This window comes from Manis pentadactyla, chromosome 11 (assembly GCF_030020395.1).
Source record: "Manis pentadactyla isolate mManPen7 chromosome 11, mManPen7.hap1, whole genome shotgun sequence".
NCBI lineage: Eukaryota > Metazoa > Chordata > Mammalia > Pholidota > Manidae > Manis > Manis pentadactyla.
The window spans coordinates 9,559,305-9,577,981 of NC_080029.1; the positions used below are offsets into that span (position 1 = coordinate 9,559,305).

Below are 18,677 nucleotides of genomic sequence, written 5' to 3' on the forward strand. Positions count from 1 at the left end.
AAAGGGGAGGAGGTGGCTTGAGCCCTCCTGAGAACAATTGGAACCGTGGCACGGGGAAAGTGGGTGCCACAGGGGCAACAATGGAGGCTGACCAACGCCAAGAGCCCGGAGGTCTCGGCAAGCTAGGCAAGCATCCACAACCCCGACGCGCTAACCGCACAGGGCAGCACAGGCGCCCAGCCGCAGGCAACTGAACGCCCCGGGCCAGTCCCAGCGCTGGGCCGCAAACACCAAAACGGCTTCCGCCGCCCGCGTCCGCTGTCTCCCGGCTCCTGAGTGGCTGGGGGGCCGGGATTAACCTTTCACCGCCGCGCTCTGTCCAATCACAGGCTCTCTCTCATGCGGGCGCGGAGCGAGCGGGGTGAGCGGAGCGTGGGGGCGCGGCGGGGGCGGTGCGGACGCCCGCGGGATTCTCCAAGCGGCTGTGCGCCGTTGCCGCGGGCCGTGCGCGGGCTGCGGGCGAGCTGGGCGCTGCGTAGTCTCCGCAGGCGCCGGCGGGAGGGGTCGAGTTGGAGGCGCGGCGCAGGCTGCTCCAGGCCCAGGTGAATGGAGTAACCTGACAGCGGGGACAAGGCGACGGCGAGCGGGAGGAAATGGCGGCGGCGGCGGCGCCGGGCGGCACCGGGAGGCCTGGGCTGTGAAGCGCGCGCCGGAGCGGGCTCCGATGGTTCTCGAAGGCCCGCGGCGCCCCGTGCTGCAGGTGAGGCGGGCTCCCGTGGAGCCGCTTTGTGTCCTGGGCGGGGAGCAGCTCCGCCCGGCCCCGCACCCGCCTCCGCGGCGACGCCCGCGTGGGCGCCCGCGTCCTGGCCCCGCGCTCCGGGCCTGGCCCGCAGTGGGGACACCGGTGCAGGCAGATGGCGCGTCCTCGCCTGGTCCCAGGCGGCGCGGCCTGCAGGGCGGGCGTCCACCCGCTGGGCTCCGTGCCCCTCCTGAGCCTGCGCTTCGGAGGGACTTTGTGCGGCCGCTCGGGCCCTGGATGGGGACGCGGGCGCCTAGGGATGCGGAGTGGAGCAGATCCTTACCGCCCGCCCCCGGCCCGTGGAGAAGGGCAGGGGTTTTGACAGGTCCGCTTAGGCACCTGGCAGGGGAGCGGAATCGACAGCAGAGTCTCGGGAGCATCCTCGGGACCTGCGGTGGTGGGGGTCCCCGCGCGGGGCCTCCTCAGTGGACACCTTGGCAAGGGCCGGGAGAGAAGGGAGCCGGGGCTCTCGGTGCTGGCAGGAAAGCGCGAGCCTTCGAGTCCCGCCCGGGGACGATTGTTCGTGTTTGTTGGCAGGTGACCAGATCTGGGTCCCACGGGGCGAGTGGCCGAAGCCATCTTTTCGCCCCTCCCCTCCGATGTTTTTGTGCCACAACACCTGGACCCTGCAAAGGAGTCTTCAGGGTTTTTGATCTTTGGGAAATCAGTGTTATGTTTTAAGTTAGCACAACAGATTTGTGTAGGTTGTGTAGAAAAGCTGAGCTGCCTCGATGACTTTGCTCGAAGCACAGAGCTAACAAACCACTTCATGTATCTTTAATAACGTGAAGACTGGCAAAAGCAGATGAGTTGGGTAGTCTTGCCCTGTAGTGCTCAGTCTGCTTTTGTAAAGAAAGTCGTGCTAAAAGGCGCACGTTACTGAAAAGTCTAAGCCTTCTTAGGACTATTATGGTTTAAAAAAAGTCATCTTATCAAGAGTATTGGAAGTCTGTGCTGCTTTGAATTTTCTGAGTTTTAACGATCATGATATTCAGTTACGTTGCTTGTTTTTCGAGTGCAGCACACTGAATGGAAAAGGGTAGAAGTTAGGAGTTAAGGAACTTGGAAATCTTTTTAAAAATGTACTTTGTAAAAGGTTACCTATTGGTATGAACATTACATTTTTCTAAATAAAAATACTAACCAAGAGTGTAATTTATTAGAGGAAGGATGATGGTGAACAGTAATTTTAGTGTTAATAATATTTTGGGGAATATTAATATTTAGGTTCGGAAATAATTTATCTTACAAATTACTGTCTTTAAAGCTAGCTAGCTACCTATGGCACATGTATATTACATGTAGTATGTGGTAATATGCACTCATAAATATTTCAAAACTTCATTTTAGGCCATGTGTTATAAAACTCTGGATGTAGAATAGAAACATTGTAGAATATTTCTTTTAATATCAGTATCAACGTTTAAATGGTAATGGGAGTTAATGGGTTTATTCTTGGCATCAAAATGCTGTTTTAAGGAAAGATTAGTCAAATTTAATTTGGAGGAAAAAGATCTGCAATTATTTTTCTAAGGGCTTGCTTTGCTTGTTAATCCTGCCATCTTATTAAGGACCAAGTTTTGTCTATTGTATTATGCCTGTGGCTGGCTCTGTGTGTGAGTTGTATAGTGAGGTGGTTTTGCTATTTGCTGAGTTGAACTGTTTTGGTTTTAGAAGACATTTTATTTTGCTGTGGCTCATGATTCTCATTTGACCCTGATTTTGTGGTGTTAGATAGTGGCTGTTGCTGTCAGCGTAGTGCTGCCTTCTAGGAAGGATGACTTTTAAGGCATTGAGAGATTCATTCCCTGCCACTGTGTGACATGTGAGATGCTTGTTTGATTTGAGAAAGTAGGTATTTCATAGACTGTTCTGTGACTTCTGACCTTACCATCCTGTGGTCATTACTTGTGACCAAAGAGAGAAGGGAAACATTAATAAGGAGTGACCTGTATCGTGTGCCAAGGTTTCAGTTGCTTTTGATATACATTCTCATTTAATCCTCACTGTGACCCCAGGACACATCACTCAGTATGTCCTTATTTTACACTCAAGGAAACTAAGACACAAATTATTGCCCCAAGTTATGTATCTAGAAGGGGCAGAGGCAGGCTTGAATCGTGGTATGATTTCAGAGTCTTTGCATGTGGTCTCTCTTCATTGCATTGCTGTTCCAAGTGGATTTTAGGGGGAAAACCTGCATAACCCATGGATAAGTCTTTAGTTAATGTGTGTGTTGAATGAATGAAACTGTCTAACCTTAAATATTCTGGTGATCTCTGGTTATCTGAATAAATCAGATTTTTTTCCTTTTTTTGTAGTAAAATAAGGACCATTTTAACCATTTTAAGTGTACAGTTTTGTGGCATTAAGTATATTAGCATTGTTTTGCTACCCTCACTACCACATCTCCAGAACGTTTTCATCTTCCTTGACTGAAACTCTGTATCCGTTAAACACTACCCATTCCACACCTCTGCCAGCACTAGGCAGTTACCATTCTGCTATCCGTATGACTCTGTCTACTCCTAGGAACCTTATAGAAGTGGTGTCATACAATAATTGTCATTTTGCGCTTTATATCACTTAGCATCATGACTTTTATGTTATAGTCTGTGTCAGAATTTCCTTCCCTTTTAAGGCCGAATAATATTTCATTGCATATACACCCTGCCCTGCACCCCCCCACATTTTGTTTGCCCATTCATCTGTTGATGTGACACTTGAGTTGCTTTTACCTTTTGGCTTTCTGAATAATGCTGCTGTGAATGTAGATGTACAAATATTTGCTTGAGTCCCTGTTCTCACTTCTTTTGGGCATAGACCCAGAAGTGGTCTAATTGTTCTTGATCATCAAAACACTAGACTCAGAATTTATTGCAGTGTGCGTTTTCTCAGGGCTGCTCCAGACGCTTGTACTATACTGTACTACAAATATTTCCTCTGTGTCAATAAAAGACTTTAATCTCCTTGAGGTGCATGATTTACTCAGTTTTATGATCTTTATTCCATCGAGTGTTTGGCAAATATTCAAATACCTGACTTCATTTGGTTGATCAGTCATGGAGCTATTGTTGTGTTTTGTTGAATACCAGAGGAAGATACTGGGAAGGCCTCTGTTTAACTTAGGTAATATTAAGTTGCAGCAAAGTGATGTGTGTTTTTGCCATTGCTCTGCTTTTGGATATTTAAGAGTTTGGCTCACTCTAAAAGCCCAGTGGATGCATGTGTATTATACTAGCTCATTTTCACTGGTCTCTTTGCAATATTTGTTTTGTTACGTACTTATGTTACAGAATAGACTATAATCTTCTGAGGCAGCATTATGTCCTTGATACTCTACCTGCTTTGCCCCTGAAGTTGGATCTTCTATGCCTTGTTTTCTGATTCATTGATTACCAAATCCGTGTTTTAGGCTGATTTTTAGTTCTAACTAATTTGTGAAGAGATTCTGATTTGTACATTCTATGCAGAGACAGCAGTTTTTTATTTGTCCACTTTGAGAACAGATTTGAGGTGGTCTTCTAATAATGGATGGGTGTTTGAGAAGACTGAAAATAATGGTAATGGTTGAGGGGTGGGTAGAGTGTAGAGGCTGCTGGAGGGAAGTGATGAGAACCTAAGGGAAAGGATAGCTGAGCATCTGCATGTAACTAAAGGTGTTTTTAAAAAATGTTTTATTAGTCAAAGCTGAAGAGGAAACAGGACTAATTATAGTTGGCATTGATTAATGAAAGGAGGCATACCAATTAATTAGGAGAAGCAGACTTTTCTATGAAGAGTAATTAATTGTTTGGATTCTTACATAAAATGACACTAACAATAGGTGGAGAAAATGTTTTAACATTTACAAGTGATAGAAAAATGTTTTTCACATGCCATTTTAGAGAAACTGGATAAAACCCTTGGGCATGATGGAAAACTTTATGTAGGTGTCCATCATTCTGGTGATCTGGCTCATCAGAGTTTAGGGAATGCCTTTTCAGATGGTGTCCTTCAGATATCATTTGTTTCAGCAGGCTTTTGACGGATGCCGAATAACAGACGAACTCTTTTCTGGACAGAACAGGCAGTTAGGCTTTTCCAAATTCTCTCTCCCAGTCTTCAGAAATGTGTATTGGTCTGAAAAGTAGGACTACTTGTAGGGTGGTGTACACAGAGAAATGTATCATTGTCCACGTCTAGAAATGAACACAGAGAAAAGTATCATTGTCAAGGTCTAGCTGAAGAAATTTTCAGTCATATAAGAAGGCCTTTGTTAAAATAAATTCTGAGTGCAAAATATCTTATCTGTTTATACAAAATTGTCAGTGAAGTGTTGGTACTACTTTAATGTGCAATGTTGCTATGTATTTTAAATAAGTGACTAAGAATATGCCACAAGAAAATATTGTCTGAGGATGTTAGTGAGACTTAATAGAAATAAACCTAGAACACTTAAATTTTCACCACATTGTTTTGAGTTTTAAGGCTCACAATGTTATTAAGTGTCTTGGCTGTGTTAAGTTTTATGGGGTAGAATAGTAATGTTGCCTGGCATTATAGAAGATACTCAAGATTTGTTGAGTGCAAATTATATTATTTTTTGAAGTACTTGGAAGTTAAGACAGTTTTATGGAAAATGGTACTGCTCTTCATATTAAGTCTTTTTAAAAAGATCACTGCTATTCTAATTTTGGACAAAACGTCCTTTCTGGTTCTCCATTTGTGAAATACATATGTAAGATTAGGTGAACAGAAATATTGTGGAGGAGGAGAAGTGTTAAAAATTTCATAGAAGAATATTGCTGTACAAATGGGGAGTTGTCCTGGTACTGTAGACTTGTCATCGTGTGGCAGGCTAACCCTGCTGGTTGTTGTGGGGGTTCTTTAGGTGAGAGCTCAGTGTACACAATAAAATAGGGATTTAAAAAACTCAGTTGGAAATTCTTTTGGGGATTAGAACATGTCAGCAAACCAATGAGGATTTTAAAAATAATATACTTGAACTCAAATAATGAGAGTGGATTTCAGTTTAAAAACTGATTTTTTGTAATGATGTAGAAAGGTTCTTGGACTAAGGAATCAGACCCGTAACTCATCTGAAGGGGAAAAGAAGTCAGTAGATTTATCTACTAGTTTGAGGTATGTAGAGATTCCAGGGTCTGTTGTCCTGCTGTTGGTAACAGCCTGGTAGGGCAAGGAGAACATGACAAACCCAAAGACGTGAACGGCCTCTCCTCCTCTTACACATCCTGCTACACAGCCACCACCGTGGGCTCTGATAGTGGTATTTGAAGCTATTTATTTTGCAAAGTTAAATAATAATGTTTTGTTGTGGCATTATAGGGATGTTTAAAGGCCTGTATTTGGTGTAGAAAGATCAAGATTCAGGTTCTGATTCCTTGAGTTTGTAACTGAGGAACACAGGGCATATGGCAACCTGAGCCTTCCTCATCTGTAAACTGGTCATAATAATTGTCTCTACTTCTTGAGGTGAGAAGATGAATTTCTTAAACTCTTGGCTGTTTCTGGCATATAGCTGCCATTTGATAAAATTTAGCTAATATTTTTCCTTTAAATATGTACATTAGAGAAAATTTTGTTATATTCTTAATGTGATTAGATTGTGTTGTGATTTTTTCACCCCCAAAATGATTAATATTGAGATGTATGTCTAATACATTTATAATGGAAGATGAACAAAAGGGCTTAGACAAATATTTCACAGAGTTTTCAATATTGAGGATTATCTATTAGATCAGATGGTTCAACTATCTTGGCTGGGTATCTATAAAAGTGATACCAAGTGTAATAATGCCTTAAATATAGCTAACTTTGTCTAAATAACCATTATTTTATTTTGCCTGAATAAATTTATCATCTTTGAATTTATTGTTTTGAACCAACATAAACTTATTATGTATGTATCATATGTACTTCATATAGGTCAATTGTTCTTACTCTTTGAAGACCCCTGATTTGATGAGAGAGATGAATCTTGTCTCCATAAAAGTATATATGCCCATAATTTAATTTAAAGTTTTAGGAGATACAGAAACCCCTCCTGAATCCTATCCATAGAGACTTACTTTAGGCTATGTCTACATATACAAAGACAAGTAATAGGCTAACTAATCGACAACACAGCTCTGGATAATTGAGGCATGAGGTCCACAAGATGGTGGACCTGAATGAACAGTATAAAATAATGAGAGGTTAAGGAACCTGGGTTCTAGTTTGGACTTACTTCTAAATAACTAACTGTTTGTTAAGGGCAGGTTACCTTGGCCTTTCTAGGCTTGGCTTTAGTTTTCCCCCTGATAAAATGAGAACATTCACAAGTCTCCCAGATATCTATGGTCAGTACTCTTAGTAGTGCCCTGATAATTCAGGAACCTCTCTATTTCAGGTTGAGAATCAAACTAAATGTGAAACATGGAAAAGAGAGTTTGCATTTGTTGAGCATTAAGGTTGGAATATGGTGACCATGAGAAAGGAGATGGTGGAGTTGTGAGATGTTCTGAGCAGGAAATGTAAAATGAAGACCCTGGGAAATGGTTTTGAAAAGTGAAGTCAGATTTTGCCTTGAATGGATGACAGAATCTTTCAGAGACAGTTGAGTCTTGTCATCTTCTGTTGGGGCATCTAGTACAACTTAGTAAGTGTTTGGTAATGGATGAATCTGACAGCAGTGTTTGAAGATCTCTATCTGATCAGTATGGTGAAGAGCAGGTAACCCAGTGAGAAGCCTCTGGTACTATTAATGAGGAGAAAAGTGTCTAGCAGGCATCCTGTATTTTGACTTTGAAACCTTTGATTTTGTATAAAGCACTACTGAGATTATGTACATAGTAATCTCAGTCTTGTATACCTAAATGTTAAAAAGAAAAAAAAACCCAATTTCTAAATTTTTGTATGTACCTGTTATATATATAATAACTTAGGTAATTTATTAATCTTAGATTAAAAATTGTGAGTGTTTAAGGAAAATGCAGAATTTTGTTGATACAAATAAATGGACAAATAATACCAGAACATAAATTAGGCCTTTAAATGCAGTCTTTAAATGGAATTGGACTTAAGGCCGGCTGTACTTTCTAAATGTTATTAGTATCTTATAAGAGTAATTCTTTATTACTTATATAATTTGCGGCCTGTAGTTTCCAATGGTTCTTCAAAAAAGTATGTGAAGGAGTTGCCAAATGGTGCTTTCCTTTTGGGATACTTTTGTAAAAAGTTTCTGTTGACATAGGACAGAATTGTGAAGGAGACTGTTTTTACACTCAGTCTTTGTAAACCTCAAGCTTTTCTGTTGCTGAACATTAGCAGAATTCTGGGAAGTTTTTTTACGTGAGAGTTGGGTCCATACTTTGGCAAAGAGTAGGGAAATAATTTTCTTAGTCTGTTTAGCGCACACACACACACACACACACACACACACAAAATACACATTTATGCATATGTACATACATAAGAAAGCTGTCTTGCCTCAGCAGCAAATGCTGTTAGCAAAATGCTTACCTGTGTTGTCTGTACTGAGTGATGAAAAAGTTACACAGTACATTGTAGTTTCTGTAATATTAATTTATCTTGTTTTTCACTATGTCTGAACCTCTTTATGTGGCTACTTTATCTTGAGGTAGCACTTTTCATTTCACTACAGAAAGAAGTTTCTATATAGTGTTTGTGTTAAGCAGTAAATCATGTTTAGTTTTTAGCAGAATGGAATAAAGATACGGGCAGACCTTGGAGATACTGGGGGATACTGGGGATTCAGTTCCAGACCACCATAATAAAGTGAATGTTTCGAAGTAGAGGGAGTCATATGAATTTTGGGGTTTCCCAGTGCATATAAAAGTTATGTTTACACTATGTGTATTAAATGTGCAGTGCCTAATGCCTAAAAAACTTTTAATTGAAAAAATTTAAAAGCTTTAAATAAAAAGTACTTTATTGCTAAAAAATGCTAATCATCTTTTTGAGCTTTCAGCCATATAGTCTCTTTGCTGGCGGAGGGTCTTGGCCTTGATGTGATGGCTGCTGACTGATCGGGGTGGTAGCTGCTGAAGGTTGGGGTGACTGTGGCAGTTTCTTAGAATCCGGCAGCCGTATTTGCCGCATCCATTGACTCTTCCTTTCGTGAGCCAGTTCCCTGTAGCGCGGTGCTGCTTGTTAGCGTTGGAGCCAGTCCTCTCGAGCACGCCCCTGCTTTATCAGTTGAGTTTATGTTAAGAGTCTAGATCGTTTGCTGTCATTCAGCGGTATTCACAGCATCTTCACCAAACATAAATTCTATCTCAGAAACCACCTTCTTGCTCATCCATAGAGAAGCAACTCCTCATCCATTGAGGTTTTATCATGAGATTGAAGCAATTCAGTCGTTTTCAGGCTCCACTTCTAATTCTCTTGCCATTTCAACCACATCTGCTGTTATTTCCTCCCCTGAAGACTTGAACCCTTCAGTCATCCATGAGGGTTGGAGTCACTTCTTCCACACTTTATCTCCTCAGTAAGGTGTAAGCAGATTTGGAAAATTCTAAAATACATATTGTGTGTCCTAGTGGCTTTGCTCATGTTCAGGTAATAGAGGATGTCAAAAACACACAAGCCTGCAGGATACTACAAGAGCCAGTTTTGTACTTCAGTCCAGTATGGGTTCTTCCCTGTGTGTGATGGTAGCTGCTGAAGGTTGGGAAGGGCTCTTTTAAACGGCTACAGAAGCTCTGAAAGGTGAGAGTCTGCAGTGGCAGTTTCGGTTCTTGCTCCTCTTACTGTGTGGTCCCGAGCTGTGGTAACCATGTAGCATACTCCTAACTGACCTGCAGGTGGAGATGCTCGGAGAGTTCTTTAGCTTTAGTAGGGCTTCTGCAGTGTCTCACCTCCTCCCTCTACCTGCAGTTCTTTTTTCTGCACCAAGCATCTTACCTGTTTTTTTTAGTTATTTGCATATTTGACTTAGCTCTTGAATTAAATGTATATGTTGTAGGACTAAGAAGGGGAGCCTAGGGGCTGATGTCTTTTGTAGGTCCCATTATAGAAATGAGGCTGAGACTGAGACGTGAGCTCCTTTGCACGAGGTCTGTCCTACAGCCAACAGATGGATTCAGTCACCACTCTGACATTGGAGCCTGCTTCTTTCCCCTTCATCTGGATTCTTTCTGTAATATATGTATATGGGGTTTAATTGTAACATAATTCAGTGAAAAAATTAGGGGACTGCATTTATTATAAGGCAGCTTCTCTTTGAATCATCTCTGAAATTCCTGTAGTGGATATATTTTTATTTTTTTAATTTTTAAAATTGTGTTTTAGCAGTCACAAATCTTCATCTTTCTTTTTAATTTAATTTTTGGAACATCCAAAATTCCCTTGATAGTTAAGTCTGGATCTCCAGGTGGAATTGTGCAAAAGGCAGTCAAGGACAGAGAGTTGTGCCTAGAGACAGAGTGACCAACCATCCTGCTTCCTCCACAGCTGGGGTGAGTGGGTGGGTGGTTCCTGGGACAAGGGGCTTTCATTGTGCAAACAGGAAAGTTTCAGGCAAAGCAGTATGAGTAGAGAGAAGCAATGATTGTAACCAAGAAAAAGAATGTCTACTCTGAAGGAAAGAGTAAAGTTCAGAAATCTCTTACTTGGTTGTGTTTAGATGTTCTTTTCTGTGGCCCTTGGAGAGAGAGAGTCGTTCCTGGGCTGAGATGAACTAGGGAGAACCCACAGTGTATACTGAGAACGAGAAAGCAGAGGCCCAAATTGCTTGAAGCTGACAGGACAAGATTCAGATCCCCATGGACCTGTGTTTTTAGACCCTTTATGATCTAGCTCCTGCTTATCCTGTTGGTTTCATTGTTTTGCCATTCTTCTGTGGGAAAGCGCTCCAGCACATTGCTTACAGTCTTCTCAGCTGGACCTGCCTGGTGTCTGTGTAAATGCTTCTGCAGGTGCCGTCTTCTCACGCTCATGGTGCCCTGTGCCAGGCGCTCCCTGACTAGTGCTATTCCTGCTCATCCATCAGAACTGAACTCCAGTCTGCTTTGTACTTTCTCTGGACTATGAGTTTGGCTAGGGAGGTTTTGCTCAACAAGTATTTGCTGATGACTGAATGAATGATTTAAGCTGCAGGAGGTAAAACAAAAGTTTTTTCAGTGGGGAAAACCACCTAAGTATTACTTTGTATACTGTACCTGAAGTAATATTGGGTAAGTTCCATTCGTCTGTGTTCTACTGATAGCCAAACATATATATATTTTAGTAGAGTTTTGTTTTTAACTCTGTTTCAAAATACTTTCAAACTTATGAGTTGTAGGAATAGTATGAAGAATTCCTATATTATTGCCTACATTTACTAATAGTTAACATTTTGCCATATTTGCATTCTTTCTCTGCATATGATTATACTTTCTCTGAACCTTTTGAGAATAAGTAGCAGGCATTATGCTCTTCACTACTAGCAGAGGTGTATTTTCCAAGAACAACAACATTTTCATACATAACCACACTATAGTAGTCAAATTCAGGGAATTTAACATTGATTATGATATTTAAATTTCACCAGTGCCTCTGTAGGGAAAGGGAAAAAGACTTTTCCTCTGTGCTCTTAGGTTCAAGGATGGAGTCTGTGAATTAAACTGATAAAGGACAGATTAACAAAGGGTTTATTTTGCAAGTGTGCAGGAGATTCACAGGTAAGTGAAAACCCAAGAGAAGTAGTTAGGTTTGAGAGTTTATATTTTAATTTTAATAAAGGGTGATAAATGAAAAGACAAAGTAAAAGAAAGGCCTTTGGGCTTCTAGGGATGGTAAATTGTGGGAAGACAAATATATGAGGGACACCGACAGAAGATTAGGGTTATGTAGTAAGGTTTATGCAGAGTCAAGTCCGGGCTCCAGTGAGTAGTCATCTGTCTGTGGTACTGGAGTAGAGATGATCACACCCTTACAAAAGGAAATGTATGCCCTGCTTTTAGGCAGAATGGTGGGGGAGGGCAGGAGATAGTCCTGTGTCTGCTGTTGCTCTGTTTCCTTTAGCTTAAAATAATCCTTATGCCAGAGTGGCATATTTTGAGGTTGCATATTCTGATCCGCCTTCAACCCAGTAATGTCCTTTATGGTGGTTTTCCTTCCCTAAGGCCAGATTCAGTCCAGGAATGGGCCTTGGGTTTGGTTGTCAGGCCTCTGTGCTGTTTTTTTTTTTTCTAGATAATTATTTTTTATTGAAGGGTAGTTGACGCACACTATTACTTACATTAGTTTCAAGTGTACAACACAGTGATAAAACATTTATATACATAATTTCTAGGTTCCAGCTATCACCCTACCAAGCTGTTACAATATCTTGACTATATTCCTTATGCTATACATTACATCCCGGTTACTTATTTATTTTACCATTGGAAGTCTGTCCTTTTTTTTTTTTTTGTGAGGGCATCTCTCATATTTATTGATCAAATGGTTGTTAACGACAATAAAATTCTGTATAGGGGAGTCAGTGCTCAATGCACAATCATTAATCCACCCCAAGCCTAATTTTCATCAGCCTCCAATCTTCTGAGGCATAACAAACAAGTTCTTACATGGAGAACAAATTCTTACATAATGAATAAGTTACATAGTGAACAGTACAAGGGCAGTCATCACAGAAACTTTTGGTTTTGCTCATGCATTATGAACTATAAACAGTCAGTTCAAATATGAATACTCATTTGGTTTTTATACTTGATTTATATGTGGATACCACATTTCTCTCTTTATTATTATTATTTTTCATAAAATGCTGAAGTGGTAGGTAGATACAAGATAAAGGTAGAAAACATAGTTTAGTGTTGTAAGAGAGCAAATGTAGATGATCAGGTGTGTGTCTGTAGACTATGTGTTAATCCAAGCTAGACAAGGGCAATAAAACATCCACATATGCAGAAGATTTCTCTCAGAACGGGGGGGTGAGGTTCTAAGCCTCACCTCTGTTGATCCCCAATTTCTCACCTGATGACCCCCCTGCGACTGTGCCTGTCTTAGGTTGTTCCTCCCATGAGGAATCTTACCCGTCTCTGGCTAACCAGTCATCTTCCGGGGCCATACAGGGAAATGTAAAGTTGGTAAGTGAGAGAGAAGCCTTATTGTTTGAAATGGTTAGCTTTTTATTTCTTTGCATATTTATGCCCTGTAGCTTCTATGGCCAGCATTTGTCTTGAGGTATCTTTACCACTTGGAAGAATTATGATACTCGGTAAATTTGATATGAGGCACGAATTCTATTTAAGGGTTGTAATTAGGAAGGAAGAAGAAAAGCTATAGAAGTAGCAGGCGGAAGAAAACATGGGAAGATTGATTATTTCTTTGACATATCTTCTTGTAGAGTAACTTCAGCATGTATAGGTTTTAAGCTACTACTTAAATTGTGCACACACATTAACATAATAGGAGTATAGTTACATAACCAAAGCATATCTGTAATTACCAGCCATCTCCAGTGAAACCAAGAGAACCAGTTAGGCACCTTAGGCATTTGTGAAAACTTATCTATGATATGGTGGGTATTGTCCAACTGAACTTGAACAGTCTGAGAGAAATCAGACAAATTAAAACAACCCATTCCTGGGGAATGTTCACATCCCTTATGTTCTTTTAACAGTAAATAGTCTGTAGTTGTAAGATTTTGGAGCGCTACAATTTGCACTTCTCCTAATTCTTGGTTGAGTTCCAACAGTATAGATCCAGTCAAATTTGTTGTTTTACTGTATGCACAGGCCAGCTTAGATATCTCCTTCATTCCCATGGCAAGTCCAGGAGCTGGTGGGATGAGTGCATCTACAGCTGTAGCAGTGCGTGGGTCTTTGTTGGGGTTTGTTGATGATCATCTTCTGGCATGAGTCTTCCAGAGAGTGCTGATGTTGGAAGTTCTCTTTCATATCGTATCATAGTTCATTTTCGGGGTAGCCCAATTAGGCTTTGATCTTCTGTATAAACGCAAACAGACCCTTTGCCTACACTTTTATATGCCCTTTATACCCTTGTGTAGAACTCATTGGAGGTTACCACACAGGAACTGCCCTTTTTTATTTTTATTTTTTTTGTTTTGTTTTTGGTATCACTAATCTACACTTACATGACGAATATTATGTTTACTAGGCTCTCCCCTATACCAGGTCTCCCCCATAAACCCCTTTACAGTCACTGTCCATCAGCATAGCAAAATGTTGTAGAATCACTACTTGCCTTCTCTGTGTTGTACAGCCCTCCCTTTTCTCCTACCCCCCCATGCATGTTAATCTTAATACCCCCCCACTTCTCCCCACCTTATCCCTCCCCACCCACCCATCCTCCCCAGTCCCTTTCCCTTTGGTACCTGTTAGTCCATTCTTGAGATCTGTGATTCTGCTGCTGTTTTGTTCCTTCAGTTTTTCCTTTGTTCTTATACTCCACAGGTAAGTGAAATCATTTGGTATTTCTCTTTCTCCACTTTACTTGTTTCACTGAGCATAATACCCTCCAGCTCCATCCATGTTGCTGCAAATGATTGGATTTGCCCTTTTCTTATGGCTGAGTAGTATTCCATTGTGTATATGTACCACATCTTCTTTATCCATTCATCTGTTGATGGACATTTAGGTTGCTTCCAATTCTTGGCTATTGTAAATAGTGCTGCGATAAACATAGGGGTGCACTGATCTTTCTCATACTTGATTGCTGCATTCTTAGGGTAAATTCCTAGGAGTGCAATTCCTGGGTCAAATGGTATGTCTGTTTTGAGCATTTTGATGTACCTCCATACTGCTTTCCACAATGGTTGAACAAGTTTACATTCCCACCAGCAGTGTAGGAGGGTTCCCCTTTCTCCACAGCCTCGCCAACATTTGTTGTTGTTTGTCTTTTGGATGGCGGCCATCCTTACTGGTGTGAGGTGATACCTCATTGTAGTTTTAATTTGCATTTCTCTGATAATTAGCGATGTGGAGCATCTTTTCATGTGTCTGTTGGCCATCTGTATTTCTTTTTTGGAGAACTGTCTATTCAGTTCCTCTGCCCATTTTTTAATTGGGTTATTTGTTTTTTGTTTGTTGAGGCGTGTGAGCTCTTTATATATTCTGGACGTCAAGCCTTTATCGGATGTGTCATTTTCAAATATATTCTCCCATACTGTAGGGATCCTTATTGTTCTATTGATGGTGTCTTTTGCTGTACAGAAGCTTTTCAGCTTAATATAGTCCCACTTACTCATTTTTGCTGTTGTTTTCCTTGCCCGGGGAGATATGTTCAAGAAGAGGTCACTCATGTTTATGTCTAAGAGGTTTTTGCCTATGTTTTCTTCCAAGAGTTTAATGGTTTCGTGACTTACATTCAGGTCTTTGAGCCATTTTGAGTTTACTTTTGTATATGGGGTTAGACAATGGTCCAGTTTCATTCTCCTACATGTAGCTGTCCAGTTTTGCCAGCACCACCTGTTGAAGAGACTGTCATTTCGCCATTGTATGTCCATGGCTCCTTTATCAAATATTAATTGACCATATATGTCTGGGTTAATGTCTGGATTCTCTAGTCTGTTCCATTGGTCTGTGGCTCTGTTCTTGTGCCAGTACCAAATTGTCTTGATTACTATAACTTTTTAGTAGAGCTTGAAGTTGGGGAGTGAGATCGCCCCTACTTTATTCTTCTTTCTCAGGATTGCTTTGGCTATTCGGGGTCTTTGGTGTTTCCATATGAATTTTTGAATTATTTGTTCCAGTTCATTGAAGAATGTTGCTGGTAGTTTCATGGGGATTGCATCAAATCTGTATATTGCTTTGGGCAGGATGGCCATTTTGACGATATTAATTCTTCCTAGCCACGAGCATGGGATGAGTTTCCATCTGTTAGTGTCCCCTTTAATTTCTCTTAAGAGTGACTTGTAGTTTTCAGAGTATAAGTCTTTCACTTCTTTGGTTAGGTTTATTCCTAGGTATTTTATTTTTTTTGATGCAATTGTGAATGGAGTTGTTTTCCTGATTTCTCTTTCTGTTGGTTCATTGTTGGTATATAGGAAAGCCACAGATTTCTGTGTGTTGATTTTGTATCCTGCAACTTTGCTGTATTCCGATATCAGTTCTAGTAGTTCTGGGGTGGAGTCTTTAGGGTTTTTTATGTACAGTATCATGTCATCTGCAAATAGTGACAGTTTAACTTCTTCTTTACCAATCTGGATTCCTTGTATTTCTTTGTTTTGTCTGATTGCCGTGGCTAGGACCTCCAGTACTATGTTAAATAACAGTGGAGAGAGTGGGCATCCCTGCCTAGTTCCCGATCTCAGAGGAAATGCTTTCAACTTCTCGCTGTTCAGTATGATGTTGGCTGTGGGTTTATCATAGATGGCCTTTATTATGTTGAGGTACTTGCCCTCTATTCCCATTTTGCTGAGAGTTTTTATCATGAATGGATGTTGAACTTTGTCAAATGCTTTTTCAGCATCTATGGAGATGATCATGTGGTTTTTGTCCTTCTTTTTGTTGATGTGGTGGATGTTGTTGATGGACTTTCGAATGTTGTACCATCCTTGCATCCCTGGGATGAATCCCACTTGGTCATGGTGTATGATCCTTTTGATGCATTTTTGAATTCGGTTTGCTAAAATTTTGTTGAGTATTTTTGCGTCTACGTTCATCAGGGATATTGGTATGTAGTTTTCTTTTTTGGTGGTGTCTTTGCCTGGTTTTGGTATTAGGGTGATGTTGGCTTCATAGATTGAGTTTGGGAGTATCCCCTCCTCCTCTATTTTTTGGAAAACTTTAAGGAGAATGGGTATTATGTCTTCCCTGTATGTCTGATAAAATTCCGAGGTAAATCCATCTGGCCCGGGGGTTTTGTTCTTTGGTAGTTTTTTGATTACCGCTTCAATTTCGTTGCTGGTAATTGGTCTGTTTAGATTTTCTGTTTCTTTTTGGGTCAGTCTTGGAAGGTTGTATTTTTCTAGGAAGTTGTCCATTTCTCCTAGGTTTCCCAGCTTGTTAGCACATAGGTTTTCATAGTAGTCTCTAATAATTCTTTGTATTTCTGCGGGGTCCGTCGTGATTTTTCCTTTCTCGTTTCTGATACTGTTGATTTGTGTTGACTCTCTTTTCCTCTTAATAAGTCTGGCTAGAGGTTTATCTATTTTGTTTATTTTCTCGAAGAACCAGCTCTTGGTTTCATTGATTTTTGCTATTGTTTTATTCTTCTCAATTTTATTTATTTCTTCTCTGATCTTTATTATGTCCCTCCTTCTGCTGACCTTAGGCCTCATCTGTTCTTCTTTTTCCAATTTCGATAATTGTGACATTAGACTGTTCATTTTGGATTGCTCTTCCTTTTTTAAATATTCTTGGATTGCTATATACTTTCCTCTTAAGACTGCTTTTGCTGTGTTCCACAGAAGTTGGGGCTTAGTGTTGTTGTTGTCATTTGTTTCCATATATTGCTGGATCTCCATTTTGATTTTGTCATTGATCCATTGATTATTAAGGAGCGTGTTGTTAAGCCTCCATGTGTTTGTGAGCCTCTTTGCTTTCTTTGTACAGTTTATTTCTAGTTTTATGCCTTTGTGGTCTGAAAAGTTGGTTGGTAGGATTTCAATGTTTTTGAATTTTCTGAGGCTCTTTTTGTGGCCTAGTATGTGGTCTATTCTGGAGAATGTTCCATGTGCACTTGAGAAGAATGTATATCTTGTTGCTTTTGGATGTAGAGTTCTATAGATGTCTTTTAGGTCCATCTGCTCTACTGTGTTGTTCAGTGCTTCCGTGTCCTTACTTATTTTCTGCCCAGTGGATCTATCCTTTGGGGTGAGTGGTGTGTTGAAGTCTCCTAGAATGAATGCATTGCAGTCTATATCCCCCTTTAGTTCTGTTAGTATTTGTTTCACATATGCTGGTGTTCCTGTGTTGGGTGCATATATATTTAGAATGGTTATATCCTCTTGTTTGACTGAGCCCTTTATCATTATGTAGTGTCCTTCTTTATCTCTTGTTACTTTCTTTGTTTTGAAGTCTATTTTGTCTGATATTAGTACTGCAACCCCTGCTTTCTTCTCATTGTTGTTTGCTTGAAATATGTTTTTCCATCCCTTGACTTTTAGTCTGTACATGTCTTTGGGTTTGAGGTGAGTTTCTTGTAAGCAGCATATAGATGGGTCTTGCTTTTTTATCCATTCTATTACTCTGTGTCTTTTGATTGGTGCATTCAGCCCATTAACATTTAGGGTGACTATTGAAAGATATGTACTTATTGCCATTGCAGGCTTTAAATTCGTGGTTACCAAAGGTTTAAGGTTAGCCTCTTTAGTATCTTACTGCCTAACTTAGCTCGCTTATTGAGCTGTTATATACACTGTCTGGAGATTCTTTTCTTCTCTCCCTTCTTGTTCCTCCTCCTCGATTCTTCATATGTTGGGTGTTTTGTGCTGTGCTCTTTCTAGGAGTGCTCCCATCTAGAGCAGTCCCTGTAAGATGTTCTGTAGAGGTGGTTTGTGGAAAGCAAATTCCCTCAGCTTTTGTCTGTCTGGAAATTGTTTAATCCCACCGTCATATTTGAATGATAGTCGTGCTGGATACAGTATCCTTGGTTCAAGGCCCTTCTGTTTCATTGTATTAAATATATCATGCCATTCTCTTCTGGCCTGTAGGGTTTCTGTTGAGAAATCTGATGTTAGCCTGATGGGTTTCCCTTTATAGGTGACCTTTTTCTCTCTAGCTGCCTTTAACACTCTTTCCTTGTCCTTGATCTTTGCCATTTTAATTATTATGTGTCTTGGTGTTGCCCTTCTTGGATCCTTTCTGTTGGGGGTTCTGTGTATTTCCGTGGTCTGTTTGATTATTTCCTCCCCCAGTTTGGGGAAGTTTTCAGCAATTAATTCTCCTAAGATACTTTCCATCTCTTTTCCTCTCTCTTCTTCTTCTGGGACCCCTATAATACGGATATTGTTCCTTTTTGATTGGTCACACAGTTCTCTTAATAT

At 40.6% G+C, this 18,677-nt stretch overlaps 1 protein-coding gene across 6 annotated transcripts in view; it reads left to right on the top strand.

Annotated features, from left to right (window-relative positions):
* The first annotated feature begins 403 nt into the window (after positions 1-403).
* Positions 404-18,677, top strand: part of DICER1 (dicer 1, ribonuclease III) — a 74,578-nt gene continuing 56,304 nt past the window's right edge. For 3 of the 6 annotated variants that reach the window (XM_036881991.2, XM_057488169.1, XM_036881993.2), the window contains exon 1: positions 404-542. The gene's annotated coding sequence lies outside the window, so the exon portion shown is untranslated. The other 3 variants (XM_036881988.2, XM_036881990.2, XM_036881989.2) reach the window with 2 other exon arrangements.